This window comes from Macaca nemestrina, chromosome 2 (assembly GCF_043159975.1).
Source record: "Macaca nemestrina isolate mMacNem1 chromosome 2, mMacNem.hap1, whole genome shotgun sequence".
Lineage (NCBI taxonomy): Eukaryota > Metazoa > Chordata > Mammalia > Primates > Cercopithecidae > Macaca > Macaca nemestrina.
The window spans coordinates 102,883,191-102,896,721 of NC_092126.1; positions in this window are offsets into that span (position 1 = coordinate 102,883,191).

A 13,531-nucleotide genomic window follows, 5' to 3' on the forward strand; every position below is an offset into this window, starting at 1 on the left:
CTAGGGAGACTGAGGCAGGAGAATGGAATGGCATGAACCCAGGAGATGGAGCTTGCAGTGAGCCGAGATCACACCACTGCACTCCAGCAAGGCTGACAGAGCGAGATTCTGTCTCAAAAAAAAAAAAAAAAGGAACATCCTTACTTTTTTAATGCTATACTATTCTCTGCTCCCAAGTTAATCCCTGTTTGGGCCTGTGGGAGCTTACACCATCCTCCTATATGTAAATAGTAACTGATGTCTGGCTTATCTGTTTAGTAATAGATGTTATGTGTTTAACGATGCCAGTAAACGTAGGGTGCTCATTCCTTCCTCACCAGTGGGGTGCATGAGACTCTATTGAAACAGTTGGCAACACACATGGAATGGACCAGCCCTCATGCAGGACACCTGCTCAACTTGACCTACCTGCTGTCGGCTGACGGTTCCGTAACACATCAGCAGTCACCTGGGTCAGAACCGTGAGCTGATGATGGGCCTTCCCTTTGGTCTGCACAGTGTTTTGTGGTCTTCAGGTGTGGTCATCTTCTCTCACACTAAAATACTCTCATCTCCTAGATGTGAATGTTTAATTGCACCCCAGCATGACATTTGGCCTGTGCTTAGCAGGCAGTTTTGAGGCCCCGGCTTATTAATGCACAAAAGCACAGCACATAAGCCAACACTTAAGTCCTAATTAGCAAGAATCAGTCTGTATCTCTGTAGTCCCTGCATCTACTCTGGCCACCATCTCTGTATGCTTAGGGCAGCCCTGTGAACATTATTAATTATTGTACACTCCAAGACAATAGTTATTATGTAGGCAGGAGTAGTGGCCTTGTTTGTTTCTTGTGCTGCTGCTCCCCTTGCTGCTTCCCATACACCCTCCTGATGAGGTGTACATCTATGGTGCCTCACGGCTCAGGCACTGATGAGTAAAGAAAATGGGAAAAAAGAGTTTGATATTAGCCCCTACCGAAGCATATGAAGAAGCGTCTCAGCTGCTTTCATTGAAAAATTCCTAGCCAGTGTGTGGGCTTTTCTTATCACCGCTGCTTATCAGCATGTCAAAAGTCAAATCTTCGGACTGCAAGTCTTGACGGCCTTAGACATAATGCCCTTACTGCATGTGGAGCTAACCCCAGGAAGATGGAGTGGCAGTCTCTGGAGGATTAGGTGGTCTCCTCCAATGTGGGTTGATGGGCTCCTGAACTCTTTCCTTTAACCACGCAGAGTCTACACTGCCAGTGATCATGTGCCGCAACTCTATAGATGTAGAAACTCAAAATATTCAAAATATTCTGAAACAATTTCCATTGAAAGGAAGGAGAAAAGCAGTCAGGTGCCACGCTCCGGTCAAGAGAACTAGTAGATGGCTCACAAGAACACTCTGTCGCTACTGTCTGTGCCTCTGTCACAACAAACATCCTGATCCTTCAGTTTCAAGGGTGCAGGGCCATTTTCCTCCCTTTCATACTGGTAGTTCTCAAGATAACTGTATGATATGCTGGGAATGCAATATCCTGATAATCAGGTGACATTGGTCAGAACAGCCCAGGCTCTGTTATAGTCCCTGCTCAAAACAGAATGGCCTTTAACACTTGTGTCCAGCAAACCACATCCTGGGAGAAAACCCAAGGTGGGCTGCTTTCTGGGGTCCCTCAGCTGTAGTGCAAGTGAAGCATTTACAGTCAAAACTCCATCCATCTGCTCTGGGTAGCTTTCCTGATCTTGGGGTAGCGGTTCATATTGAATCCTAGACTTCTGTTGTCTTCTGTTCGATGTTTGTAAGTAATAAATTCACTTCATGGAATTTATGTATGAATGTATTTGGTCTCATTGTACTCAGAAAAGTTGGTAGCCATTGCACAGCGAACCCGCTTCATAATTGGTGAAAACACCTGTGGCCCCCTTGTGCCACGGCAAGGAGGTTAATTCAGCCAAACATCAACTTCATGTTCATAAAACCCTGTGGCACAATTATCACCATGTGGGAGGCCTTTAACAATGGTGATGCTGATTTGAAGAACTCTGAAGGAAGAAATTTACACAAATGGGTTGGGTACATGGGAGTCCCTCCTAACTTAAAGCAACCCTTACTCCCCTCTGCCTAAAAAGAGTGGAGAAGCCGGGCGTGGTGGCTCAGGCCTGTAATCCGAGCACTTTGGGAGGCTGAGGCAGGCAGATCACAAGGTCAGGGGTTCAAGACCAGCCTGACCAACATGGGGAAGCCATGTCTCTACTAAAAATACAAAAATTAGCCAGGCGTGGTGGTGGGCACCTACAATCCCAGCTACTTGGGAGGCTGAGGCAGGAGAATCACTTGAACCAGGGAGGCGGAGGTTGCAGTGAGTCGAGACCATGCCACTGCACTCCAGCCTGCGTGACAGGGCAAGACTCCGTCTCAGGAAAAAAAAAAAAAAAAGAAAGTGGATAAGAACTGAAACAGGTTTACAATTTCACCTAATTGGAAATACAAAGTTTACAAAAATAATATTTAAAATAAAAGGTTAAATGAGTGCTCATTGAATTTTATGCCTCCACAAAATAGGTTGTGAATTAACTTCCACATTTATTGAAAGCCACCAAAGTTGGGAAGCCTCCGTGTCTGAAATTCACATGTGGCTCAAATGAGAATTGTACCTGGGGATACCCCAAAGCTTAAATATGGTATCCCCTATGATATTATGAGGAGTTACTGTACATAAAACAGGTTGTCTTCCTTTAACTCTGAAAATCATATTATCTTGCCTAAATTCTCCATATCGCATCGCTCTGCAGTATCCTATAGTGGACATAGGTTTCCTGAACAATGAGCACTAAAATTAAGTGTGTGCAACTCACCTATGTTCTTATCAAAATGGAAATCCCTGAATCCTACCAGTTAGAATAACACGACAGAGCTGCATGTGAGGAAGGACCATGTGAGTCCCGGGAAAGAGCTGAGGCCCTGAAGGGGGAGGTGGCCAGGACGGAGACCTGATGCCTGTGTGGAGAATCATCTGTGGGTGTGAGTGGCACTGTGGGGTCAGTGCCCGGGTTCTTATGCTCCCCCTCCTCAAAGATCAGGGGCTGAGCAGGGGCTGGTGTGTGTGTGGCACCTGGAACTGCAAGGCCACCACCCATGTGTGAGGCCGTCATGGGGACCTGAACACGGTGTCGTCTGCAGACCCCACCCATCCATTGGCCCCAATTCCTGGCCAGCTTCTGCCAAGGTGAGAGGGTGGAATTTGGAAGGTGGGTGTAAGCTGAAGCCTGTCCCCAGGTGACTGACATACAGTGATGACACTCTGTGGGGGAAAGAAAGAGAGATCAGACTGTTATTGTGTCTATGTAGAAAGACGAAGACATAAAAAAGTCCATTTTGATCTGTGCTGAGAAAAATTCTTCTGCCTTGAGATGCTGTTAATCTGTAACCCTAGCCCCAACCCTGTGCTCACAAAAACATGTGCTGTATTGACTCAAGGTTTAATGGATTTAGGGCTGTGCAGGATGTGCCTTAGTGAAAATGTGTTTGCAGGCAGTATGCTTGGTAAAAGTCATCGCCATTCTCCAGTCTCGAGTACCCAGGGACACAGTGCACTGCGGAAAGCCTCAGGGACCTCTGCCCAAGAAAGCCTGGGTATTGTCCAAGGTTTCTCCCCACTGAGGCGGCCTGAGATATGGCCTCGTGGGAAGGGAAAGACCTGACCGTCCCCCAGCCCGACACCCATAAAGGGTCTGTGCTGAGGAGAATTAGTGAACGAGGAAGGCCTTTTTGCAGTTGATGTAAGAGGAAGGCATCTGTCTCCTGCTCATCCTTGGGAATGGAATGTCTCGGTGTAAAACCTGACCATACATTCTATTTACTGAGATAGGAGAAAACCGCCTTCTGGCTGGAGGTGAGACATGCTGGCGGCAATACTGCTCTTACTGCATGGAGATGTTTGTGTAAAGTCAAACGTAAATCTGGCCGACGTGCACATCGAGGCACAGCACCTTTCCTGAAACGTATTTATGACACAGAGTCCTTTGCTCACATGTTTTCCTGCTGGCCCTCTCCCCACCACTACCCTGTAGTCCTGCCACATCCCCCCCACCGCTTGCCGAGATAGTAGAGATAGTGATCAATGAATACTGAGGGAACTCCAGAGACCAGTGCCAGTGCGGGTCCTCCGTATGCTGAGCGCAGGTCCCCTGGGCCCACTTTCCTTCCTCTATACTTTGTCTCTGTGTCAAAGTTTTATGGGGGTGCAGTCATGCCCATCTCTTCACAGGCCACCTGCAGAAGGCTGCTGTCATGCAGCCATGGCAGAGTTGCATCCTTGAGGCAAAGATCAGTTGGCAAAGCTGAAAATACTGACTCCTGGCTCTTTAGGGAAACAGTTTCCGGTCCCTGGTTTAAGGGCTGTGTGGCAGGACCCCAGGATCTTGGTCAGATTGCTCCTCAGTCAAGGCCTGCTGTGGCCTTCGCTAGTATATCTGCAAAGTCTGTGTGCTATGGTGCCTCTCATGGGGGCGTTGAGCTCTGGCGTGCTACATTTCAGGGTCTCTGCCTCATGGTCATCTGTTTCACCAACAGAGACCCTGTGGCCAGATTCAAATTAGCAGGAACAGTTGGTCTTTGGCAGCAGGTATACCTTAGAGCTGAGCTGCCACCGACCCTGAGGTGGTCCCATGACACCTACTGTCTGGGTCAAAGTTGGGGCAGGGCTGGTGTCCTGAACTGCCGTGCGATGTGGATCATAATAGCCAGGGGGAGAGAGGGGGTTGCTATTACTCCCCATATTGCAGAGGGTGCCTCACCCCCCTGCGATGTGGGTTGTAATAGCCAATTACTCCCCCCTGCAATGTGTGTCCATTATTAGCAGTCTCTTTTGTTCAGGATATTAGGAACAATTTCACAGGTTGTGTGTTCACAGCTTGCGATAGGAAAACGAATACCATCCTCTGCACCTCCGGATATTAGGAACCATATCACACAATGTGTGTACACTTTTTGGGAGATTTAGGGTAATGTCGTCCTGTGTTTCCCTGAATATTCAGAGAAATATCACAGGGTGGCTGTACACCCGCTACTCTCTTGGCAGGAACATCATACTTTGCCTACTGGAAATTAGAAGCAGTATCACAGACTGGGTGTCAAGTCACTGTCATATTGGAAGTAATATCATGCTCTCCCCCACAAGTTATGAGGAATAATATCACAGGGGGATGTGTACCTTCTCTGGTAATGGGAGTAGTATCATCATCTCTTCCTTTAGATGACAGGAACAATATCACAGGGTGGGTGTACACCCCGTGTGTTTTTGGAAGCAAAGTCATTCTCTCTTCTTCTAGGTTTTACGATTCATATCACAGGCGGGGTGTACACCCCCTGTTATATTGGATGGAATCTCATCCTCTTTCAACCTGTATCTTTAGAACAATATCCCATGGGGGCTGTACATCTCTTCAATATTGGTAGTAATACCATCTTCTCCTTTCCTGGATATCAGAAACAATATCACAGGAGGGGTGTACACCCCTTGCAATATTGGTAGTAATATCACCTCTCCCTTGTGGTTATTAAGGACAAAATCCCAGGGTGGCTGTACGGTTCCTACTGAGTAATATCATCCACTCACCCCCTGGATATCAGGAACCATATCACAGAAGAGGTGTCCACCTCCTTTGATATTGTCAGCCATGTCGTCTTCTTCCCGCCTGGATATTAAGAAGGATACCCCGGGTTTGGGGGTGGTGTACACCCACTGCGATATTGAAAGTAAAATCAGCCTCTTTCCCACTGGATATTAGGAACTATATCACAGGTGTGTGTGCACCTTCTGGGATATTGGGAGTACTATCAGCCTCCACCCTGCTGCATTTTAGGAACAATATACGGGGAGCAGGGTGGTTACACCCCCTGCGTTATTGAGAACAATATTCTTCTCTTTTCCCTGTACAGTAGCAACTACATCACAGGGGTCTGTACACCTTCTGCGATATTGGGATTAATGTTATCCTCTCCACCACTGAATGTCAAAAGCAATATCACAGAAGGGTGTACACCCCCTGTGATATGGCCAGTAATATTATCGTCTCTACCTTTGGATACTAGGAACATCATCACTGGGGCTTGTACACTCCCCTGCGATATTGGGCATAATGTTATCCTCTCTTCCCCTGGATATTAGGAACGATATCCCTGGTGGTGGGAGGTGGAGTATATTAAGAACAATATCACTGGGTGGGTGTACACCCCCTGTGATATTGGGTGTAGTATCATCCTCTCTTCCCTAGGATATTAAGAACAATATCACAAGAGGGGTGTAAAGCCACAGCCCTTGTGTTATTGGGAGCAATGGCATCTTCTCCCCCCCTGTCGATATAAGGAACTATATCCCAGAGTGGGTGTACATCCCCTGTGATATTGGGCATATTGTCATCGTCTCCCAACATGGATATGGGGCATAGTGTCACAGGGGGCTGTACACCTTCTTCGATATTGGGAGTAATATCATCTTCTCCCCGCAGGATTGTAGGCACAATATCGAAAGGGTTTTACAACTCGTGCGATATGGGCAGTAATATCATCCTCTCCCCACCTAGATGTTAGGAACTATATCACAGGCGGCTGCACACTTCTTGCGATATTGGGAGTCATATCATCCTCTCCCATCATGGATCTTAAGAACAATATTACAAAGGAGGTGTACACCCTCTGCGATATTGAGAGTAATATTATGCTCTCCCCTTCAGGATATTAGGAACAATATCGCAGGAGGTGTGTACAACCCCTGCGATATTGGGAGTAATATCATCCTCTCCCCCTGAATAGAAGAAACCATATCACAGGAGGATGTACACCCCCTGTGATATTTGGAGTAATATAATTTCCTCTCCCTCTGGATATTCGGAACAATATCACAGTGGGTGTGTACACCCCCTGCGATATTGCCAGTAGTATCATCGTCTCCCTCCCAGGATATAGGGAACCCCGTTGTGATATTGGGAGTAATATCTTCCTCTCCCCCACTGGCTATTAGGAGCAATGTCATAGAAGGGGTGTACACCCCCTGCTCTATTGGGAGTGATATCGTCCTCTCCGTCCCTGAATATTAAGAAAAATATCACTAGGGAGTGTACACCTCTTGCAGTATTGAGACTAATATCATCCTCTCTCCCCCTGGATATTAGGAACCATACCACAGGGGTGGTGTACACCCCCTGTGAAATCGGAAGAAACATCATCCTCTCCACCTTTCGATGTTAGGGACAATATCACGGGGGAGGTCTATGCCCCTTGCGATATTGGGAGTCATATCATCCTCTCCCACCCAGGATATAAGGAGCAAGATGACCGAAGGGATGTACACCCACAGTGATAGTTTCAATAATGTCATCCTCTACCCCCTGGCTATTAGGAATAACATCATAGAAGGGTGTACACTTTCTTCGATATTGGGAGTAATATCATCCTCTCCCCACCGGATATCAGGAACAAGTCTATTAATTATTAATATTCATAAATATAAAAATTAATAGCAATCTTCGATATTAACAATCACAATAAAGATAGTAAGAATTAATACTGGCTAAAATGTTAATGATTAGTATTAATAATTAATAGTAACATCACTATTAATTGTAAAATAGTGATATCAGCAATTAATGTTACTTAAATCAATACTAAGTGATGTTGGTAATAAAATAATAATTAATATTAAGAACTAATAATATTGTTAAATGACAGTAATATTAATAATTAATTTTAAGCGTGCATAATCATATATTTAAAATAATTATTCACAATTAATAATGGTAACCTATTAATTAATAGTATCATTGATAATTATTAAAATTAATCATTGATGTTTAATAATTAATCATATTATTACTCCTAATACCGCAGGGGGTGTACACCTACTTGTGATGTTGTTCCTAATATCCAGGGACGGAGAACATGATTTTAGTTTGAATATTGCAGGAGGTGTACACTCACCCTGTGACACTGATCCTAATATCCAGGGATCATGACTCCCAATGTAGCAATGAGTGGGCAGCCATGGATGTTATGAACAATATCCCAGGCTGGGTGTACACCTCCTGTTCTATGGGGAGTAATATCATCCTCTCCCTTCCAGGATATTAATAACAATATCACAGGGTGGGTGAACACCTGCGATACTGGAATTATTATCACCCTCTCCCCCTCTGGATACTAGGAACAATATCACAGAAGAGCCGTACCCTCCCTGCGATATTGGGAGTAATATCATACGCTTCTTCCATGAATATTAGGAGCAATATCACCGGATGGCTGCCCAAGGAACACCTTGCCGTCATTCTCGTAAACCCATGACCTTCCAGTTTGGGCATTAGGGCCATTATGAACATGTGACAGTGCTGCAGAGATTTTGTTTATGGCCAGTTTTGGGGCCAGTTTATGGCCAGATTTTGGGGGGCTTGCTCCCAACACTTCTTTTCTTCCCTTCCCTTCCCTTCCCTTCCCTTCCCGTCCCTTCTCTCTCTCTCTCTCTCTCTTCTCTCTCTCTCTCTCTCTCTCTCTCTCTCTCTCTCTCTCTCTCTCTCCTCTCTTTCTCTCTTTCTTTCTTTCCAGAGTTTCACTCTTGTCACCCAGGCAGGAGTGCACTGGCACGATCTCGACTTACTGCAACCTCTGCCTCCTGGGTTCAAGCGATTCTCCTGCCTCATCTTCCTGAGTAGCTGGGATTACAGGTGCCCGCCTCTATGCCCAGCTAATTTTTGTATTTTGGTTTGAGTAATGTGTGATCCTAGGCAAGTCACTATCTCTCCTTATTTGTGAAACAAGGACAGTAGTATTACCTATCTCCTGGAATTCTTGGGAGGTCAAATGAGACTTCAAGTATTTAGCAAAGTAAATGGCATATAGCTAGAATTCAAACTTCACCTACTAACGTGATCTTTAAATATTGTCCCTCGCTATTGCCACAATGTCTTTGACTTCAGAGCAGGATGAAGGAAGGAAGGAAGGAAGGTAATGGAGAAAAGTACCAGACAACACTCAGGAACCAGTTTACAGAAGGGTCTCTAATAGCATTGAGCCTCTTCATAAACTTCTACTTGCCCCCGGAACACAGAGAGGATTATAGATGGGATTTTGGTAGCAAGCACTTGGGACAGGCTGCTAGGCCATGGCTTTCACACAAAACAAGGGTCTGGCATAGCTGCCCTTAAAATGTGCATGGTTTTGGCCGGGCGCGGTGGCTCAAGCCTGTAATCCCAGCACTTTGGGAGGCCGAGACGGGTGGATCACAAGGTCAGGAGATCGAGACCATCCTGGCTAACACGGTGAAACCCCGTCTCTACTAAAAAATACAAAAACCTAGCCGGGCGAGGTGGCGGGCGTCTGTAGTCCCAGCTGCTCAGGAGGCTGAGGCAGGAGAATGGCGTGAACCCGGGAGGTGGAGCTTGCAGTGAGCTGAGATCCAGCCACTGCACTCCAGTCTGGGCGACAAAGCGAGACTCTGTCTCAACAACAACAACAACAAAATGTGCATGGTTTTCTGACTGACAGTGGCCCAAGAAGCCGTCTCCCCACTCCATGAGTGGTGGGCTGGTTCATGCTCGTGTAAAGACCCCCATCCCATTATTGCCGTCTTCTTAGAAGGCCTCCAGCACTACTCAGGCAGTTTGGGCCAGATGGTCTCCATTTTCATCTAGCCTTCCAGCTGGCTTTAATCCTGAGGAACAAGGATATTCTATCTGGAATGTTTAGAATCACCTCCTAAATAGGATACTAGAGATATAGATATTTTAGGGCCCTTGTCCCATTTGCTTTTTGGGTCTAATTAATACCTTATCCTAGCCCAAAAGGCTTCTCACCTTTACTGTATGCATAGGAAATTTCTAGCCTTCAACCTCAAGAGAGGAGCCTCCAAGTCTCCTGGCTGCACACAGGGTCCTGCCAGCTTTCAGCCTCACAGGATAATGGAACATTTTAAGTGCTTCCAAACTCACTGATAACGTGAGTTACTGTAATTGCAATTATTCAGACCTTACTTCATTCCTCCAACAGTCCTAGTTTTGTACTGATTTGAGTAAAGTGGTTAAATTCTGCTGCTTTTAGAAAAATCACAGATTTGTAGTTGCACCATTTGGGAGAAGAACTGAAATGTCGCTTTGAAAATATGAATTTAGGCCAGGCACAGTGGTTCACGCCTGTAATACCAGCACTTTGGGAGGCTAAGGCAGGCAGATTATGAGGTCAAGAGAACCAGACCATACTGGCCAACCTGGTGAAACCCCGTCTCTACTAAAAACACAAAAATTAGCTGGGCATGATGGCGCTCACCTGTAGTTCCAGTTACTCGGGAGGCTGAGGCAGGAGAATCGCTAGAACCTGGGAGTCAGAGGTTGCAGTAAGCCGAGATGGCGCCACTGCACTCCAGCCTGGTGACAGAGCAAGACTCTGTCTAAAAAAAAAAAATTAAAAATTATTTAAAAATAGAGATAAGGGTCTTGCTATGTTGCCCAGGCTGGTCTTGAACTCCTGGTCTCAAGAGATTATCCCAAGTTAGCCTCCCAAAGTGCTAGGATTATAGGTGGAAAATCTGAATTTATCAGTGGAGGAGTGAGGAAGAAATGAACTCTTTGAAGAAAGTGATTTGCTAAGGGAATATTCTCTCTCTACAGAGGGCTCCTTGGACAGGTTCCAGAAGACCTTAGTATAGATACAGGATATGAGAATCACAGCATCTATAAACTGCATCCTCAAGGTGTCTTTTCCCAGGGATACTGTTATTATGCTCATATTCCTTCTTATTTCTAATTATGTATATTTGTGCTTTTTCTCTTAGTTAGTACCGCATTAGTGAGTAGTCCACAGACCATCCTCACTTCTGATATCAATTGCACATTTGGGAAATTCCCAAGGCCATTCACAGTTTTTTGCTTTGTTTTGTTTTGAGATAGAGTCTCTCTCTGTCATCCAGGCTGGAGTGCAGTGGCATGATCTTGGCTCACTGCAACCTCTGCCTCCCGGGTTCAAGTGATCCTCCCATTTCAGCCTCCTGAGTAGCTAGGCACACAGGTGTGTGCCATCATGCTAATTTTTGTATTTTTAGTAGGCGTAGGGTTTCACCATGTTGGCCAGGCTGGTCTTGAACTCCTGACTTCAAGTGATGTTCCTCCCTCAGCCTCCCAAAGTGCTGGGATTACAGGTGTGAACCACTGAACTTGGCCTACTCTCAGGTTTAATGATTCACCAGAAGCACTCTTAGAACTCACTGAAACTGCGATCCTCATAGTTATGGTTTATTGCCGTGAAAGAACACAGATTAAAATCAGCCAAAAGAAGAGCTGCATGGGGCAGAGTCTAGCAGAGTTCCACACTTGGAGCTTCAGTTGTCCTCTCCCAACTGTGGGCTCACAGACAGTGCTAATGGATCCCTGCAACAGTGTGTGACAATATGCATGAAGCATGGCCAAAAAGGGAAGCTCGCCTGAGCCTTGGTGTCCAGAGTTTTGCTGGGGCCAGGTTATGTAGACATGTTTGACTGTTCATGTGGCCGACTTTTAGTCCCCTGCTCCTCCAGATACAGAGCAGGTACTGTGTGGTCTAAAGATTTCATCACAAATTAGTGTGAGACTATCTGGCATGGTCAAGTCCCTCAGATAAACAAAGATACTCTTTCTTTCTTTCTTTCTTTCTTTCTTTCTTTCTTTCTTTCTTTCTTTCTTTCTTTCTTTCTTTCTTTCTTTCTTTCTTTCTTTCTTTCTCTTTCTTTCTTTCTTTCTTTCTCTCTCTCTTTTTCTTTTCTTTCTTTTTCTTTCTTTCTTTCTCTCTCTCCTTCCTTCCTTCCTTCCTTCCTTTCTTTCTTTTTCTTTCTTTCTCTTTCTTTCTTTCTTAATTTCTTTCTCTCTCTCTCTCTCTCTCTCTCTTAAAAGAGATAGCATCTCACTTCCTATGTTGCTCAGGCTGGTCTCAAACTCCTAGCCTCACGTGATCTCCTGCCTCAGCCTCTCGAGTAGTTGGGATTATAGGCACAAACCACTGCACCCGGCCCAACAAAGATACTCTTAATTAGTCAGGACATTCTAAGAGTTTAGAGGTCACTTCCTAGGAGCAGAGGGCAAAGGCCAGACCTCTCCCTGGGTAAGTTTAATTCTTTATTATATAATGAGTTTGATCAGTGATAACATTTAAATTATTTTTGATTCTATATTATTTTTCAAATTTTTATTTCTGCTCTATGACTTTCCTTCTTATTTTCTCAGATTTCATTTACTATTTTAAAACTTCTTGAGATGAAGTACTAATTCACATATCTTGGTTCACTCTTGTTCAGTAATATGTGTAATAAATTTACTATAAATTACTACAAATTAGATTTATCTTTATGATTTCTAGGTGATATACTGCTGTAGTTTGTAGTTATTCTTTGGCCAAGTGTTGTTTAAGGGTGCTTTTTATCAGTGTCAAGAATTGCTATTCATTTTTATTTTCATTGCCTTGTCAGTGTGGTCCGTATTCCTGCTGAATTTTGGACTTTGTTGAAGTTTTCATTGGGGTATAAAACATGGTTGAATTTGGGGACTATTACAATACATAAGCATTTGAAAAAAAGTTATGTTCTAGTTATTAGGGAACAGGGTTCCCTAATATGTATATGTAATTAGGTCAAATTATTAATTATATTCAAACAATGTATGTTATTATTTTTGTATATTTGATATTTTGTATATTTGATTTTTGAGGTCTAATAGAAGTGAATTAAAAGCTCTTGCTGTTATCTTTCTCTGATATTTTATTATATTACCTATAGGTCACATGTTTAGATACTACCGTTATTTGTTGAATAAAGATTTGTATTCTTTAGAAAAATTAAAATTAGCCAGGCGTGGTGGCTGGTGCCTGTAGTCCCAGCTACTCTGGAGGCTGAGGCAGGAGAATCGCTTGATCTTGGGAGACGGATGTTACAGTGAGCTGAGATTGTGCCACTGCACTTCAGCCTGGGTGACAGAGTGAGACTCTGTCTCAAAGAAGGAAAAAAATAAAAATAAAAGAAATATTTGTATTCTTTATATCTCCACTGCGGATCTTACCTGTTAGCGTTATGAAGTATCCTTTTTTTCTTGCTTAATAATTTTTCCCCTTTCTTCAACTCCCTACCAACTTCTTTCTTTCTGTTTTATTTTAATATGCATGGCATTTCTTTCCTACTCATTTATTTCATTTATTTATTTTTTTGGAGATGGAGTCTTGCTCTGTTGCCCAAGTTGGAGTGCAATGGCACGTTCTTGGCTCACTGCAACCTCTGACTCCTGGGCCCAAGTGATTCTCCTGGCTCAGCCTCATGAGTAGCTGGGATTACAGGCATGTGCCACCACACCCAGCTAAGTTTTGTATTTTTAGTAGAGACAGCATTTTGCCACATTGGCCAAGCTGTTCTCAAACTCCTGGCCTCAAGTGATCTGCCTGCCTTGGCCTCCCAAAGTGCTGAGTTTACAGGTGTGAGCCACTGCTCCTGGCCCCACTCATTTATTTTAAAAACTCTAGGAGCTGCCTTTTTTTTTTTTTTTTGTAAGTCTCTACTAAACTCTA